This window comes from Mastigoproctus giganteus, chromosome 13 (genome assembly GCF_048544385.1).
Source record: "Mastigoproctus giganteus isolate SK-2022 chromosome 13, ASM4854438v1, whole genome shotgun sequence".
In the NCBI taxonomy this organism is placed as follows: domain Eukaryota; kingdom Metazoa; phylum Arthropoda; class Arachnida; order Uropygi; family Thelyphonidae; genus Mastigoproctus; species Mastigoproctus giganteus.
In genome coordinates, this window is record NC_143587.1 from 124877514 (window position 1) to 124895002 (window position 17489).

General features: G+C 35.5%; 1 protein-coding gene across 4 annotated transcripts in view; it reads left to right on the top strand.

Moving 5' to 3' along the window:
- The window catches only part of CSN1b (COP9 signalosome subunit 1b), a 400996-nt gene that overhangs the window by 374685 nt on the left and 8822 nt on the right, over positions 1-17489 (top strand). The window contains exon 14 of one of the 4 annotated variants that reach the window (XR_016547831.1): positions 2236-2379. The exons of the other annotated variants lie outside the window; for them this stretch is intronic. The gene's annotated coding sequence lies outside the window, so the exon portion shown is untranslated. The remainder of the gene's footprint in view (positions 1-2235; positions 2380-17489) is intronic. 4 annotated transcript variants of the gene reach the window in all.

Here is a 17489-nt window from a genome sequence, read left to right on the forward strand (position 1 = left end):
AACATGGCCGTGGCTAAAATTATCTTTCCCGGTCAAAACAGCGCTCAGTGGGTGGGAGGTGAGAGGTGACAAAATCACGAGCGTGGATGTTTCTCGCTAATCCTTGTTCAGTATGTGGTATACGCTTGCCATGGGAGGTTTCGTCGTTTGTTTTTAATTTATACGCTTATAAATTGAATAAATTTATCAATTTATAAATTGATATGCTTACAAAAGTGATAAATCTACCGTTTTGCAGTGTAAAACAGACTTTTTCGAGTGTGTTAACGGAAGAACGTGACTTTATTGTGGACAAGTTCTTTCTAACCCTTACAAAAATATGGCTATGAATAACAAGAGAAATGTGAAAATATCAAAGGTGATGACATTAGCGAATAAAATTGAGTTATTAGACAAAATTTCTAATGGTGAAAGTGTCTCCTCAGTGGCAAAACATTATAAAATCAATGATTCAACGGTACGATCAATCAAGAAATCGGAAGAAAAAATCCGCCGTAGTGTCCGTGAAAACGTGCTAATTGCTTCAAAAATTTGCTCTGTAACTCGTGATGTTAAATTAGAAAAAATGGAAAAGGCTTTAAATCTGTGGATAGAAGACCGAACTCAAAATAAAATTCCATTAAGTTCACTCATCATTCGTGAAAAGGCAAAACTCCTTTATCAACACTTTAGCAAAACTGGTGATGGCACTGGCGGGATAAGTTTTTTTTTTGCTAGCAAAGGCGCTGGTTTGAAATTTCTAATAAATATTACATTTAATATTAAATTGTTTCTTATTTTCATTTCAATGCCATATGCTTGCATTTCACTATGTACTGTCTATGTACATAGTCATATTATGAAGGTACGTATAATACATACATAGACAAAATTTTAGACTAGTGTTTCTTATATACTGTATTTCATACTTTGGAACGGAACCCCTTTTTTACTATGGGAGCCATAACTCAGTATTCGCATTTTCGGTATTCGCGACATTTCTCAGGAACGTAATCCCCCCAAATAGCGGGGGTTTACTGTAGTTATTACATATAATGTGTATGTACACAACATAGCAGTAATGAATAAAAATAACAAATATTATATAAGTAATATTTGAGTAGAGACTCTGTCTTTGTGCATGTCTACCCCCACCCCACATTTATCATTTATACCTTTCCATTCAGTTATCAAAAATCCATAATTGATTATGCCCATCACTAATAATGACACAGCATTTTGTGCTAATGAACATCACTGTGATGCTTATGTTACATCACAAACAATGATGTAACATTCTTTTGACATCACTATAGAGTAAGAATGTTATTGTAGCATACCAAAGGCATCCTTAATTCACTTTGATTTTTATATTAGCATACCTGTGTAAGAATTTTTTTTTTTTTTTTTTTTTTTGTTTTTATAACAGTGTGAAACACTGTTTGTTTTTATAACAGCATGTTTGAAAACAGTGTATATTTAGATGAGATTAGAGTATAGAAAGTAGTAGCAATGGCAAAAATGATGCAAGAAAGCAAGCTTATATAGCATCAGCCAAAAAAAAAAAAAAATTCACCCATTCGTACCCTCTCAAAGATTTTGTCTATTCTAACATTGCCATTTGCATATCATAAATTGTTAATTCTTATACATTCACTGGAAACTAGCAGTTTTTACATTCTAAAATTCCTGATTTAACATACTTATATGGTTCACCTTTGCATACAGAAATTGTTGTTATTCATTATGTATGTCGTATATATTCAATTTAAGTGTAAGTTACTTTTCAACCAAGTAACACCTGTGCCAGTTTTTATCTTCACCATGAGTATGGCTTTACTGTTACCAGCTTAAATTTGGTAGTATTATATTCTGAGTTGAAACAAATTGAACTGAAATTAAAAATAAAATCATTGTTTTTTTTACAAACTTTTAATGGTCAAATGTTACAGTACACAATTAACTTCACAGCCTCTGAGTTTGTATGCTCAGAACATGAAGTGAGGAAGTATTATATTACAAGAATAAATTAAGAATCGCCTGTTTGTCATTCGTGAAATTCCTTTAAGTGTAATTATTGTTGATATATTTTTTTCCCCTCCTTTACATAGCAGAGAAAGGACAGTACAAAATAGTTTTTTTTTTTTTTTTTAATACATGGACTGGTATTACACATTCCATTGATCAGCACAACTCTGTGATATCATTTGCCACAAAAATTCAAGAAACTGTTATAGGACTTTGTTCTTATTACAGAATTGACAACTCTGATTACATCAGCTGTACTGTTATTTGGATAAAGATAGTTACCCTCCAAATCTCGAACACCATTTTAATGTTGAGAAGTAGACACTTTCCAGGAATTTTTTGAAGACATCGGTGAGATGCACACCATTACAGGTAATCATTTCAGTAAAGTTTAATATTTAGGTTAAGAAGACCATAATGGTCTTGAACACCTTGCAGTAAACAAAAGTGTGGAAATGTTCAGTTTCAGAACAAATATCTTGAGAGCTGGAGGTCTCAAGATTTCATGATTTATGCAGTAATCAAAACATGATACAACTATTCAAATGTAAGAAGTTTTGAAATTCAAGGACCACTGCTGTTGATTATTACAATTTTCTGTTCTTTGAATTCCAGCATTGCTCTAGGTTTAATGTTGTCAGTGAAATAGTCCAAAATTGTATCTGTGAAATGGATAGAATTCTGACTAAAAAAGTTTAGTGGCCTTATAAAAAAAATTAATTAAATTACTTAAAATCTGTATGTATTGAGAAGAACAAAATAAATCCATATTTTTTTGTTAATAGTCATTGCTACAAAGGATCCAGTTGTCTGCATTAAGATTTTTCACTGGCAGTAAATTCACTGAAAATTTACTAACATTAGTCCTGTCTACACATGATCATAAATCAAAATTTGTATAAAGCAGCTATCTTGAAAAATCATATTGAATTGAGTAAATTGTTAGAAATGGTTGTCTAAAGTAATTTGAAATGTCCTTCAGAGTATCCTCAAAATTTAGTTTAAATCTTTTCCCAATCTTTTCTTTAAATCGAAACATTCAAGGATTCTCCCTTCCCCGACATATTATATTTTTCTGTTCTTTTAATTGCTCTGAGCAATCAGCTGATTGCTCAGAAAAAGTTGTTGTAGTGGAGGTTTAATGGTGCAAGGGCTGCAATGGCCAAATTAAACCTCCAACTTTGAAGTGATGGTAAAGAAAAGAATTTAGAAGTAATTATATAAATTGATTGCTTTTTAGATAAGTGAACAGTATGTTTAAATTGGTGTCATCTCCAATAATGTGGCTTAGTCTTAGTTCCTAGTTCATAGTAAACACTTCCTAGTTCGTTTCAGAAATATACGTGGTCGCAATTCTAAATCTCAACGATGTCCATTTCCACTTGCAGTCTGCCAAACCCCATGTACTTTTTCTGACAGAATCTCATTTATCGGTTGATTCAACTACTGCTCATCTCAGTTGCCCAAATTATTCGCTGTATGATTCGTTTTGCCTCAAAGGTGGTACTTGTGCATATGTCCATTCCGATGTTCCCTGTCAGAGACTTGGTAATTTGAAATCTCCTCTTTTCGATCTTCTCTGGCTTAAAATCTCTCTACCTCATTGTGTCAAATTCATCTGTTGTCTTTACCATTCTCCCAACTCCACTAATCACTTGGAGCACTTTCACTTCCTCTCTTTGCACCTTGACTTTCTCCAGTCCAACTTTCCTAACAGTGAGGTAATTTTCTTTGATGATTTTAATGTTCACAACTCCAGCTGCCTTCCATTTTCTAGTCACACTGACCCAGATGGTCGAAATTCTGAGGCTTTTGCAATTACTAATGACCTGCACAGATTGTTCATTTACTTACAAGAATACCGGACAATCCTAACCATACAGCCAACACCCTTGATCTTTTTCTCACAAACAACCCTTTTAAGTACATGGTCAAAGTGAGTGGTACTTTAGGCACCTCAGATCACAACTTGGTGATTGTCTCTTCTCCAATGGAGTCTTTATCTCATGGCTATTCCCAGCCTCATATTGTTTGGCATTACAAGAACTCAAAATGGGATGACTTGTGAGATTTCTTTTCCTTGGTCGGATTGCTGTTTCAAAACTTCTGATGTCAATGTTTGCTCAGATTGTGTTAGTGAAATTATTCTTGTAGGAATGGAATCCTTTATTTCACACTCTTTTGGTGATTCCCTTCTACTTTTGACACTCTCTCTCTCTCTCTCTCTCTCTCTCTCTCTCTCTCTCTCTCTCTCTCTCTCTCTCTCAGGGTGACTAGGGAATTTTTTTTTTTTGGCAGGTGCAGCTTGAGCCTCAGGCTTCCTTGCACTATATAGCTATTAATAATAATAATAATCTCATCCTTTATCTAAACCTTGGTTTTCCGATAAGTGTGCCTAAGCTGTTCAAGAGAAGAATGTTGCATATCGTAATTGGCTTGTTTCCAATTCTTCAGTTTCATTTGCTTGCCCTAATGGTAGCCAAGCATTCTGGTCTCTTGCCAAAGCTATTGGCCGCATCTTTTGCCCATCTCTGCTCCCACTTCTCTCAAAACCAGATGGTTCTGTTGTCACTTCAGCCAAGGATAAAGCTGACCTGCTAGAATCCCATTTTTCTTCCAACTCATGTATTAATGATCTTGGTAAAACACCTCCCACCATTCCCAACATGCTCCATTCAATGCCTCCTGTGATCTTCCATCAAAAGAATGTTAGAAGGATTTTGAAGAATCTTGATGCTAAGAAAGCTCCAGGTCCTGATGGTATTTCTCCACTTGTTCTCAAAATCTGTGCTCCTGAACTTACACCTGTTCTTTGCTGCCTCTTTTCACTTTCTTATTCCAAAGGTGTTTTTCCTTCTGCTTGGAAATTTGTTCATATCCAGCCAGTTCCTAAAAAGGGTGACAAATCCCTCCCATCCAGTTATCGTCCCATTGCAACTACTTCCACTCTTTCTAAAATAATGGAAAAATCAATTAACTGCCAACTCTTAAACTACCCAGAAACCTTCCATCTGATCTATTATGGATTACGTCAGTGGAGAAATCAATTAACAGCCAACTCTTAAACTACCTAGAAACCTTCTGTCTGATCTAGTATGGATTCTGTCAGTCTATCCTGGCTTATGTTACCCATTTGTGGGAAAATTCAATGGAATAGTGTGGTGAAACACAAGCAGTTGCTCTCTTGACATCTCAAAGGCTTTCGATTGTGTTTAATGGAAGCTTGTTTCGATCTAAACAAGCTTCCATCTTATGGTTTGCCAACTGTTTTTTGTAATTCGTTATCCAGTTTTCTCTTTGATCGCTCACTGAGGGTGATGGTAGATGGCTCTCTGTCTTCTAAATTCTCCACTAATGCCGGTGCCCCCCAAGGTTCAGTTCTTTCCCCCCACTCTTTTCCTCTTGTATATATTAATGATCTTCTTCCATTGACTGGAAATCTTATCCTTAGTTTTGCCGATGATAGCACACTGCATTCCACTTTCCATTTTGAGAAACCTTGTCCTGCTCAATCAGCTTCAACTTCTTGAATATCCGCTACCAATTCCTTAAATGTCAATCTCCAGGTAATTCTCCAGTGGGGCAAAGACAACTTAGTTGATTATAATCCTACAAAAACTCAGTCTTCTATTATATCTTGCAAAAAGGATTCTTCTGTTCCTATGCATATCTTTGGTGCCCCTCCAATTTCTAGGCAAAATGATATACAGTGGTACCTTGGTATACGTCCTTAATCCGTTCCAGATCCTTGGACTTATACCGAACAGGACGTATACCAAACGAATTTTTCCCATAAGAAATAAAGGGAAAATGATTAATCCGTTCCCACGAAAAACAATCCTATTGTTATTGGCATATTATACATTGATGGGGTTGTATAAAATAATTTAAACACTGCTTAATACTAAAATACATAAATACAAAAGCAATTAGATGAAATAAATTAAAATTTAACAAACTTTAATTTTCTCTTTTCTGTCTCTTTTCCCTACTTGGATCTGGTTGAGGATCGCCAGGTTTGACATTTACTAAAAATCCGTTCAAAGAACTTTGCTTCTGCCTTCTCAGGATGTTTCGGAAATGTGACATTGTCTGGTCATTCCAGACAATGTCATTACGGCTTGTTTGGGCTTTGTTGGGGTGGTACTTCTCTGCAAAGTTTTTGACATCCATCCATTTGGCAAAGATTTCCTTGATTAATGATGTAGGGGCTTCCTCTATCTCCTCCTCTTCTGAGCTTGAAGAGAGTGTATCCATCTTAGTCTTGTGCTCCTCCTTCTCAAGTTCCTGCAGATCCTCAGTGGTTAGCTCTTCCCTGTGCCCCTCCACATCACCATCACTCACATCCAGACCCATGGATCTGCCCAGAGAGACAATATCCTCCACTATAGGCACAGCCTCAAAGTCCCTTTCAGTCACTGCTTCTGGCCACAAATTCCTCCAAGCAGAGTTCATTGTACTATAGGAAACTTACTGCCAGGCTTTGTCAGTGAGAGATATGCAATGGACGATAATAAAGTGATCTTTCCAAAACTCCCTCAGGGTTAATTCTATGTCAGAGGTCACTTCAAAGCACCTCTGGAATAGTGCTTTAGTGTAGAGTTTCTTGAAATTACTGATGACCTGCTGGTACATGGGCTGAATGAGAGGAGTTGTGTTAGGGCGGAGGAACTTTACAGTAATGAAGTCAAACTCCGGCAGCACATAGTCCTGCAAGCTTGGAGGGTGAGCGGGAGCATTGTCCATTATGAGGAGGGCCTTCAGAGGCAGGTTTTTCTCCTCTAAATAACTTTTTACACTTGGCCCAAACATAACATTAAACCACTAGCTGAAATATTCTCTGGTTACCCAATCCTTGCTGTTTGTCCACCACATCACAGGTTACTGAGTTTTCTGCACATTATGTTTCTTAAAGGCCCTCGGGTTTTCAGAGTGGTAGATCAGTAGAGGCTTCAGTTTGCAATCCCCACTTGCATTGCCACAGAACAAGAGAGTTAGCCTGTCCTTCATTGGCTTGTGCCCTGGCAGTGCCTTCTTCTCTTGTGTAATATAGGTCCTGTTAGGCATTTTCTTCCAAAACAGGCCTGTTTCGTCACAATTAAAAACTTGTTGGAGAACAAAAACCCTCAGCCTCCACAAATTCCCCAAACTCTGTAACAAAATCATTGGCAGCATCTTTATCAGCACTGGCTCCCTCTGCATGCCTCACAACACTGTGAATGCCAGTCTTCTTCTTAAAATTATCAAACCAGCCATGGCTGGCTTTAAACACTTCACTTTCTTGGCTTGTTCCTGCCTTGTTTTTCAAAAGATCGGCATGCATCAGTTTTGCCTTTTCGCAAATCATTGCCTCCGATATGCTATCGCCAGCACACTGTTTTTCTGTTATCGAGATCAAAAACAAATTCTCAACATACTTTAATGTCCCTGATCTTTGTTTTTCACAATCGTAGATACCATCGTTCTCGGCATACGGTATGCAGCAGCCAAGTCCCGGATACGCATGCCACCTTCATACTTTTCAACAATCTCTTTTTTTCACCTCCATGGTGATCCTAACCATTTTCTTCATTGCTTGGCTCTTCTCATTAACTTTCTTATAACTCATGGTTAATGAATTTACAAAAAATTTACGCAAAAAAACACAAAATCACGTGAAAATTCACAGAGTTATAGCGTGGGTTGTTCACTGAATGGTAGAAACTGTCATACTAACGTTCGTGGGCAGTCATGGCAGAGATGCCAGATCTTACCCCCTCTCCAAAAACCGAATTTAGTCGATCGAGGATGTAAGCGCGTACTGTGTGCACATATGTCCTTGGTCGGTTTTATTCGGAAAGCCGAATGAGGACGGGCACGCATACTTTGCTAGCGTCCGTCCCGGTCAGCTTTTATTCGGTTTTTGGAGAGGGGGTAAGATCTGGCATCTCTGAGTTGTGGCTTTGTCTCGAGAGAGGTAAAGGGTAGAGTGCGGTGTCGTGACTCATTTTGATGCACGCGAGTTGTATTCCAAACAAAGGTTGTATATCAAACAAAATTTTTTGCGTCCAAACAGGACGTATATCAAGTTGGACTTATTCCAAAACGGACGTATACCGAGGTACCACTGTATCTCTTTTGGGGATTACCTTGACTTCTAATCTATCTGGCACAAGCACATTTCAAATATAGGCCTCCTCTGCATCTGAAAAACTTGGTTTTCTCTTTTGCACTCGGTGTTACTTTTCTTCCAAACAGCTGTTCACTTTGTACAAATTGCAAATCCGTCCTACCGTGGAATATTGTTCCCACATCTGGGGTGGTGCTTCTAAAACCTCTCTCAGGCTTCTAGATTCCATTCAGAAGTGGACAGTTAGGTTAAATAATGACTCCTCTCTAACAGAGCCTCTGTACTCGCTGTCTCATTGACATGCTGTTTCTGCTGCATGCCTTTTCTACAGATACTTCCATGAGCACTGTTCTTCGGAATTGGCTTCTATAATTCCCGCTATCTCTTTCAAAGCATTTCAAATGCGTACCACCACCATCCAACATCCATTTACTGTCCAACTTCAAACTCATAGAACCAACTTTTCATCTTCCTCGTTTATTCATTCAACTGCCATTTTCTGGAACAACCTTCCTTCATACATATATTCCCTGAAAATTACAATCTACAGAAGTTGAAATCTAATGTCAACAAATATCTTCTTTCGTCTTCTCAACCTCCAACCCAAGCACAATACTAAAAAAAAAAAAAAAAAAGTCTTAGTGGTTCTGTTAGGTTAACAAGTGATTGGAAGGAAGAGGTTCTAGTAGTTAGTAGTGAGCACATTCCAGAAGAATGTGTTTTTCAATAAGTGGAGAATGACAATGTAAACAGTGTGGTGGATCATCCCTGAACAGTAAAAAGAGATGTGTTAAATGAATGTGGCCTGTTCTGTCGGGAGCTGAATTTCCATAATTGTGGTTTCTGCTTTATTTCTAATAATTTATTACAAGTTTGGGTGCTCCACAGTTCATTACATAATTGCACAATCGGTTTATAATCAGTAGAGGGAATTGGAATGGGGTCACAGTGTCCATAGTGTTTTTTTTTTCTGCTTGATCTGCATGTTCGTTTCCCAATATTCCACTGTGCTCTGGAGTCCAGCAAAATGTAATGTTCTGTTTATTATCATTGAGTTGAAATATTAGTGACTGTTTTGTCTCTCAACAGTGGATGTGAAATTTGAAAATGGTTTTCCAGCACTATCACTGCACTCAGAGAGTTGAATCAGAAAAAGTAAATCAGGTTGGCACGTTATGTAAGAGCAGATCCCTAAATAATGGATGAAGGGAGAAAGTTGCTGTTAACCCAGCTGATGTATCCTAATGAATTGAATGGATACTTTGCATTTTGTATTGGTCTTTCCAGAGGAATGTCTCTTCACAGTGAAGAACAAGTTAGTTAATGCAAGTTAGTTAGTTAGTTGATAAACCATTAGGAAGTTGTCAGTCTTAAGTTGGAAGCATAAAATAATTTTATTTTTTTTATTGTTTATTTTCACTTCAGTAATGCATTGGACTTAGTCTTGCATGAGAGATTGCTGTATATTCTGCCTCTATTAGCATTATGAATATTGGTATCGTGAATAAATCCTTAGATGGATTATGAGGCAAATAGGTGATGAAATACATGACGTTGCAGTTGTCAGTTGCAATTGTTAAATGTGTTACGATAAAATAGGGATCCCTTGATTATCGTTTCTGTTGCTAATATTTTTAAATTACGCTACCAAAAGGATACAGGGTGTGATATCAAAATTTTCACCTGATGTGAAAATTGGCAGAGCTTAAAAATAGATTAATCTTGTAAAACTTGAGGTTTTACACTTATGAAATTACAACTCCTAAATAATTTTTACACTTGTGGGTGTCGAATTAAAAGCAGGAGAGGAAGAAAAACGATTTAGAATGTTGCTATCAGGCAAGCACAAAGTTCTCTGTGTGCAGTGCAGACAGGTAACAAGTAGTGTCCACGGTATCCTACTGATGTAAGACTGCATTTGGGATGCTGTGTGAATATGTCAGTTGCACACAGTAACTAGGTATGTTACAGAGGATAGTAAAATGAATGATGTTGAAATTTCATAGTATTAATTAATTATATAAATGATGGGGGGTTGCAATTCAAACTAAGAGGAAGGAGTTAAAGTAGACCAGATTGCAGCAAATTTTAGTTTAGTCAGTGTGTTATTAATCATTAGAATAAATTTCCTCTGTGGGTAATTTAGGCTGATGATTAGAGAAATTGAATTTTGGCTATATCAGTAATGAGTTACCAATAAAGCCAATATTCAAATCACAGAGGTAACAGTGGCTTGCTTTGCTTTTTTTTTTTTTTTTTTTTTTTTTGCTGTAGCAGAAAAAGTGTGGCTTCCTTGTACTGTGTGATTAATGTCAGTTCACCACCATTAACAGGCAACTTAATGACTTTTTCACCAATTAGTTTTTATGGGGAAGGGAAGCAAGAAAAATATAGAATGGAAAATCTTAATTCTTATAAATTGTATAATGAGATCAAAAAACATCTAAAGGGAACCAAAACTCTGTGGAGTTACCATAACAACTGCTGTATTTTTTTTTTTTTTTTTTTTTTTGACAAACATGGTGCCATTGACACATTTTTCCAGGCTGTGCTTCCCATTTTAAAAATAATAATTGAGATGGAAAATGAATACCACACTGGAGGAATACTAAATTCACCCTAATATAATTCTAATAAATAATTAAATTTATAAGTTTTAATTATAACTTAAAATTGTTTAAATATAAATTTAAATTGTTTTTGGTATATAAAAAAAAAATCAAGTGTATCCATTAGTGGGTTAAACCTACAGTAATTTCCAACTTCACAAACACTGTGCATGGAAATGCATGGAGTCTGTTGAGAATGAATTGAGAGTGATTTTTCCATACATATAGTATAAGTTTTCCAAAGCTTTGGTCTCCCTAGTGGACTAAACAAATATAAAATCTCAGGGAATAATAGAAGATCTTATGAATTCATCTTATGGCAGTTTGGGTTACCAAACATTTGAATAAGTTGCCTCCCAATGTGGCAGAAGCAGTGAATTTGTTTAAAGCAAAATTGGATGTTTACCTTGTGGGAATAGGAATAGTAGTTTATATGTGTGTGTGTGTGTGTGATGCAGAAAAAGTTTGCTTCCTTGCATCATTTGGCCTTACTAAAGTTATAATGGAAAGATGTGTGTCAAAAAAATTTTTATGTCTTTGTTATGTTATGGTTAGTATTAGAATGAAAAAATGATGCAAGGAAACTGTTGGAAGTGTTCTTTGATGAAAAGAGCACTTCCAACAGCAATAGAAGTGAGTCATTACACATATAAGTGTTAAAAAGGCATCCAAGCAGTAGTGTGTATGATGGTCATTCTTAAGCAGTCAATAAATGAGTGCTGTATATGTAAAGGCACATGAAATTAACAATTGCTGAATACACAGTGATTTAACTCTTTGCTATATGCAGCAATACTTGGTTTTTGTTATTGACTTGGCACACAGTTTTATTTGTTCTTTGCTTGCATTGAGTTCAATTTATATACATGAAATAAACTTTTCATAAAATTTTGAGGTTTGTTATGATTTAAGCTCGGCCCCAGAAATATCTGCTTTTACTACGAATTCCAGACTTTTACTTTTCAACCATTATTTTCAATTTTTGTATTGTTAAGGATTTCAGAATGTTGTTCATGAACATTCTGGAAATTACAACACATTAGATAAACTCTCTCAAGTATAGGTGGCAGCAAATGTGCTAATGTACTTTATTTCTATATACAGTACAGCATTATATTGCATTGGAAATATTGCCAAACATAATTGATAAACAATGGAAATTGGACAAAATGAACCCCATTCTCCATCCACATGTCAAGAATAGGTATAAAAGCAAGTATGCTAATGCTAGAAGTAAGCAGATCAACAAAATATAGTAGACAGGTCAAAGTGTTAAGCTTAGTAACTTCCAGTGTAGAGACATTGTGGAATGCCATAATAGGTATTCTGTTGATGCTGCTACATCTGTTAAGATATGCTGTAAAAATGAACCAAAAGAGATCAGAAGGCACTCAGAACAATGATAGATCCCGTCAGTCCTCATCAAATATTGACAACCAAATGTTTGAAGGCCACAGGAACTGATAAGAACAAACATAGGGAACTGCATAGCTTTAGATTTTTTCATGTACTGCAGCACAAAAACCAAACATCACAGCACACATTGACTTGCCAGTTGCATAAAGCAACATATTTGTTCCCTGGAACATTGGAAAGCTATATTATGGAGTGATGAAACACACACATACAGTTTTCCAGTTTGATGGCTGTGGGTTTAGGCCTGGTGAATCCTGGTGAAAATTACCAGTGTGTTATCCAACTGCAAAGTTTGGTGGAGATGCTGTTAATTTGAGAGTTGTCTCTTAATTGGACTGTTCGTCATCATTCTTGGAAAAATGGCTATGCAATACATTGACATTCTGGACAGTTCCACTCTTTCCTGCAATATAGTATTGGGAAAGTGCCCTTTTTTTATTTCAGCATGACAGTGCACCATGTCACACTGCATAGCCTCTCATGACTTCATTCAACGACATGTTGACCTGCCCAGAGCCCAACCTGAACTCCATTGAATGGACTGCTATGTTGAAGGAGGATCAGACCAAAATACTGCCCTCTTCCTGTTATTAAAAAGTGGTTTGGAGTCTAGCAATGAGGATAGTGTATAATTAAGGTCACTGGTGGATCAACACATTATTGCCCTTGTCTGGTTACTTTTTAGCAATATAGTTTATATTGCACTATGATAAATAGGGCAGTACCTGTCCTCCATAACAGTAAGGATTTGTCACTTATTTTGGAAAGGCCTGGGTTTGAATATCCCTCTCAGAGAACATGAGGAAGTCTTAAAGATCATTTTAATCTGTAATTAACTGATTTCGGGTGGAGCAAGTATTATTTAAGGTCTAAGATGCTGATGCACCATAAACTTAAAAATGATGAGAAAACATAATAATAACAAACTAATATTTCTTTCTGAACCTAGCTGTGACTTGCCCTAATTTTTCCAGATTTGAAAATTTGTGGTGTACAGTAAACCCCCGCTATTCGCGTATTCGCAATCGCCGATTTAATATAAAATGAAACCTAAAAAAATGTGAATTTTAAAGCGCCGTGAATATTTTCCACCATAAAAAAACATGGGCGTGGCTAAAATTATCTTTTGCGCTCGGTGGAGGGAGAGGGGTGACAAAATCGCCAGCGTGGATGTTTCTCGTTAATCCTTGTTCAGTATGTGTTATGCACTTGTCATGGAAGGTTTCGTCGTTTGCTTTTAATTTATATGCTTATAAATTGAATAAATTTATCAATTTTTTATCAATTGATATTTCAATTGATAAATATCAATTAATTGATATTTATCAATTATAAATTGAATAAATTTATCAATTTATAAATTGATATTTATAAATGTCATATCTTTTTTATACGCATATCAATTGATATGCTTACAAAAATGATAAATCTACCGTTTTGCAGTGTAAAACAGACTTTTTCGAGTGTGTTAATGGAAGAAAGTGACTTTATTGTGGACAAGTTCTTTCTAACCCCTACCAAAAATATGGCTATGAATAACAAGAGAAATGTGAAAATATCAAAGAAGGTGATGACATTAGCGAATAAAATTGAGTTTTTAGACAAAATTTCTAATGGTGAAAGTGTCTCCTCAGTGGCAAAACATTATAAAATCAATGAGTCAACGGTAAAAAAAAAAAGTATATAAGTGCAGCCATTATCAACCCACTGCAGGATGGAAGCCTCCTCAACAATTCATGCTGAGGGAAATGGACCATAATCTACCACGCTGGTCCAGTGCGGGTTGGCAGATCGACCGTATTCAGCAGTCAGGGGCTTGAACCCCGGTCTACTCAAAGAGCATGTGCCACTGCACTCCCGCTCCTGACCACTCGGCTACGGAGGCCTCCGGTACGATCAATCAAAAAATCGGAAGAATAAATCCGCCATAGTGTCCATGAAAACGTGCTAATTGCTTCAAAAATTTGCTCTGTAACTCGTGATGTTAAATTAGAAAAAATGGAAAAGGCTTTAAATCTGTGGATAGAAGACCGAACTCAAAATAAAATTCCGTTAAGTTCACTCATCATTCGTGAAAAGGCAAAACTCCTTTATCAACACTTTAGCGAAACTGGTGATAGCACTGCCGGGATAAGTTTTTTAGCTAGCAAAGACGCTGGTTTGAAAGATTTGTTTGAAATTTCTAATAAATATTCATTTAATATTAAATTGTTTCTTATTTTCATTTCGATGTCATATGCTTGCATTTCACTATATACATAGTCATATTATGAAAGTACATATAATACATACATAGACAAAATTTTAAACTAGTTTTTCTTATATATTTCATAGTTTGGAAAGGAACCCCTTTATTACTATGGGAGCCATAACTCAGTATTTGCGTTTTCGGTATTCGCGACATTTCTCAGGAACGTTACCCCCGCAAATAGCGAGGGTTTACTGTATTTATAAATTTAAAATTTATTTCTTTTCTGAAGTTTCTTAGTTGTAATAATGATGTACTGTACTGCATATTGGTTATCAATTAAGCATTTTTCTTGCTAAACAGAACCAGTGGAAGTTGTCCCTATCTTCTCAAAAATGATAGGTATACTACAATGTTAAATAATACTGAATCAATACTTAATTTGTGTTGTTATTTGTTTCATGAATTTTTATCTCACTCAGTGTCATAAGAATTTACCAGTCTGATTAGCAAGACAAAGAAAATATCATAGTAACAACAAAAGCAAATAAAATTTGCTGTACTGTGTTGTTATTGTACAATGTAGGTCAAATGCATAAATGTTGATCCTTTTGAGTAACACAGTGGTTATCATTGCTTACCGCCCACCCCACATGGAAAGGTCTAGGTTCAAATGTCGTCAAGGCAGGAAGAATTTTTGTAGGCTTTTTAATTGGTCTCGGGTGAGCATTGCATGGTTTCCTCTCTTGGAAACTTGGATTTTTTTTCATGTAGCAGAATGCCTTTTGGTTTTTGTAAAAGAAAATAAGGGAAACAATAACATAAATATTGAAAATACTTCTTGTTCATTTTACAAGAAAAGTAAAATAAATTGAAAAAAGTAAAGTACCTTTACTTCAGAGGTACCTTTACTTCAGAGGTTTTTTTCCATTCTAATTGCTGAAGTTGAACAAAGTTTATAACATCAAGGTTTGTAGTTTGGAAATCAAAATTTTAGTAGAGGACTGACAATCCCGTGAAGGTTGCAAACTGTATACATGAATAATTCCTGTAAACACCAACCATACTTAATAGTATCTATGATAAAAATATATGCAGTAAAACCAAAAAATAATACAGGTTGTAGACTTGTATTATATTGCATAAAAACTTTTAAAAGGTGTATAAAATATATTAAGTTAAATAAAATATGTTAAATTAAGTATTAAAATTAAAACTAAAGTCTATGAGCTTTCTGTCAGTATTCTGACTTTATTAGCTGTAGCAATCCACCAGAACAATGACTATAAATACATGTATGTGGCTTGGAATTGTGACAGGTATAGTTCAAGAACTTATAAGAAATTGAAAAGAAAATTGGCTGAGGGAAAGATACAATATGAATATCAACCCAACCATTTGACAGGATATAGATATCAAAGGATCAAGAAGAAAGAAAAGTTGGAAACATCTTGAGATTAGTAACCTCTATGTTGTTCGTGGGTTATCAGGCTTTAGGGCTATGTCTGGAACTGCATATGGAGCAGATTCCAACCAGCATCGGATCTTAAAACCATGTGCAGAATTGATGATGTAATCATCATTTACCAAGAGGTTATAACCCTCCTGCAAGTAGTGCACTACTCTAGCTAATTGGGCAGTTCAGCTTTCTCTATGGAGGTAACACAACCTTTGCAGTCCTCCAGGTGACAGTTATCTTTGCTAGGCATAGTACAGTTAACAGTAGTTAAATAATGTGGTGATTACAACGTGTATTCATTATTTCCTTGTATTAAATTGCATTTGTTTCTCTGGCATATAATTTCTGTGTGTAAAATTGTGTTCTCAAAATATAGCTCATATAATTGCTTTCTGACTTTCTTTTTGTTAAACCTAAGGGCAGGGCAAAAGTCTAAAAGAAAACATGAAATTAAAAGCAACAAAAAATAGCATAACTTTATTTAAAACTGTAATTTATAATTTAATACTGTATTTAGTATTCTCTGTGCAAGAATTATAAACCTTTTCCACTCTGTTGCCAAAAACAGGCTGAAACAAAAATATGACAAAAATATGCTAAAAGAAAAGAATTGCATGCCATAAGTTAAAAAAAAAAAAAAAAAACTAATTAAAATTATTATTCATTTATTATTATAAATAGGTGAAAATACGTAAGTTTTCCAATGAGTACTTCAATGCTGAATAATTCTGCCCATAGTTTTAAACTTATGGGTTTCACCACCACCACATGTGACAGTAAAACAGATGTCATAACAAAAAAAAAAAAAAAAAAAAAAACCTTTTGTTTACTCATATTTTTCAAAAAAAAAAAAAAAAAAAAACAGTAATCATCATAATTTTAAAATCCACAAATATTAAGAAAGCAGTTCAGCACCATACCAAATTTAAGTAGTGTCAGCCCTGACACACACAAATATTAAAAGCTAAAAACCTTTCCTCTTCCTCTTTACAGTAGTCACATTTGTCTGGGTAACTTGTGAAACTTGATCCAGTGCACATTAACAAATCTAGCCTTGTTTGACACTCATCTTTAATTTCAGAAAAGGGTGATATTTCTCTTTGTGCTATTGCATTCAGTAAACTAACTTACTGCAAAGTGCTCTGCAAAAAGACAGAAAAAATGCCCATTGGAGTGTGGGTATGGCCGGAAAAATGTGTGATTTGATTAAATCCATGATTATCTATTCCATTAATAACAGCTTATTGAAACATGCAAAAAAAAAATTAATTCTGCAATTATAATCTCTTTACTCATAACTGTCTGAAGTGATATCAAACTAGTCAAAGCTCATTGACAAGAAAAGTGCACACTAAGGTACAAAGTCTACAGAATAAATAAAAGCACTGAGAGAGAGAGAGAATTGTCACCTTTTTTTTGTATGGATTAAAACAGAAAATAATATCCAAAGATGTGGATACTCTCCCTTTAGCAGGTATACACAATTATACGTGATAATCAATGTGACACTTATTTTAACATACAGCGGCAAGGGACAGGAGGAGGCAGGGAGCATCCGACTGGGTGTTGGATGCACCCTGTCTGCTAAGATGCCAGGCACTGGTCACACAACACTCCAACACGACACTGCACCAAAGTGATAATTACACATTACATATATACAACCGGCACTACAGCAGTCAATGGGAGAAACCCTGCATC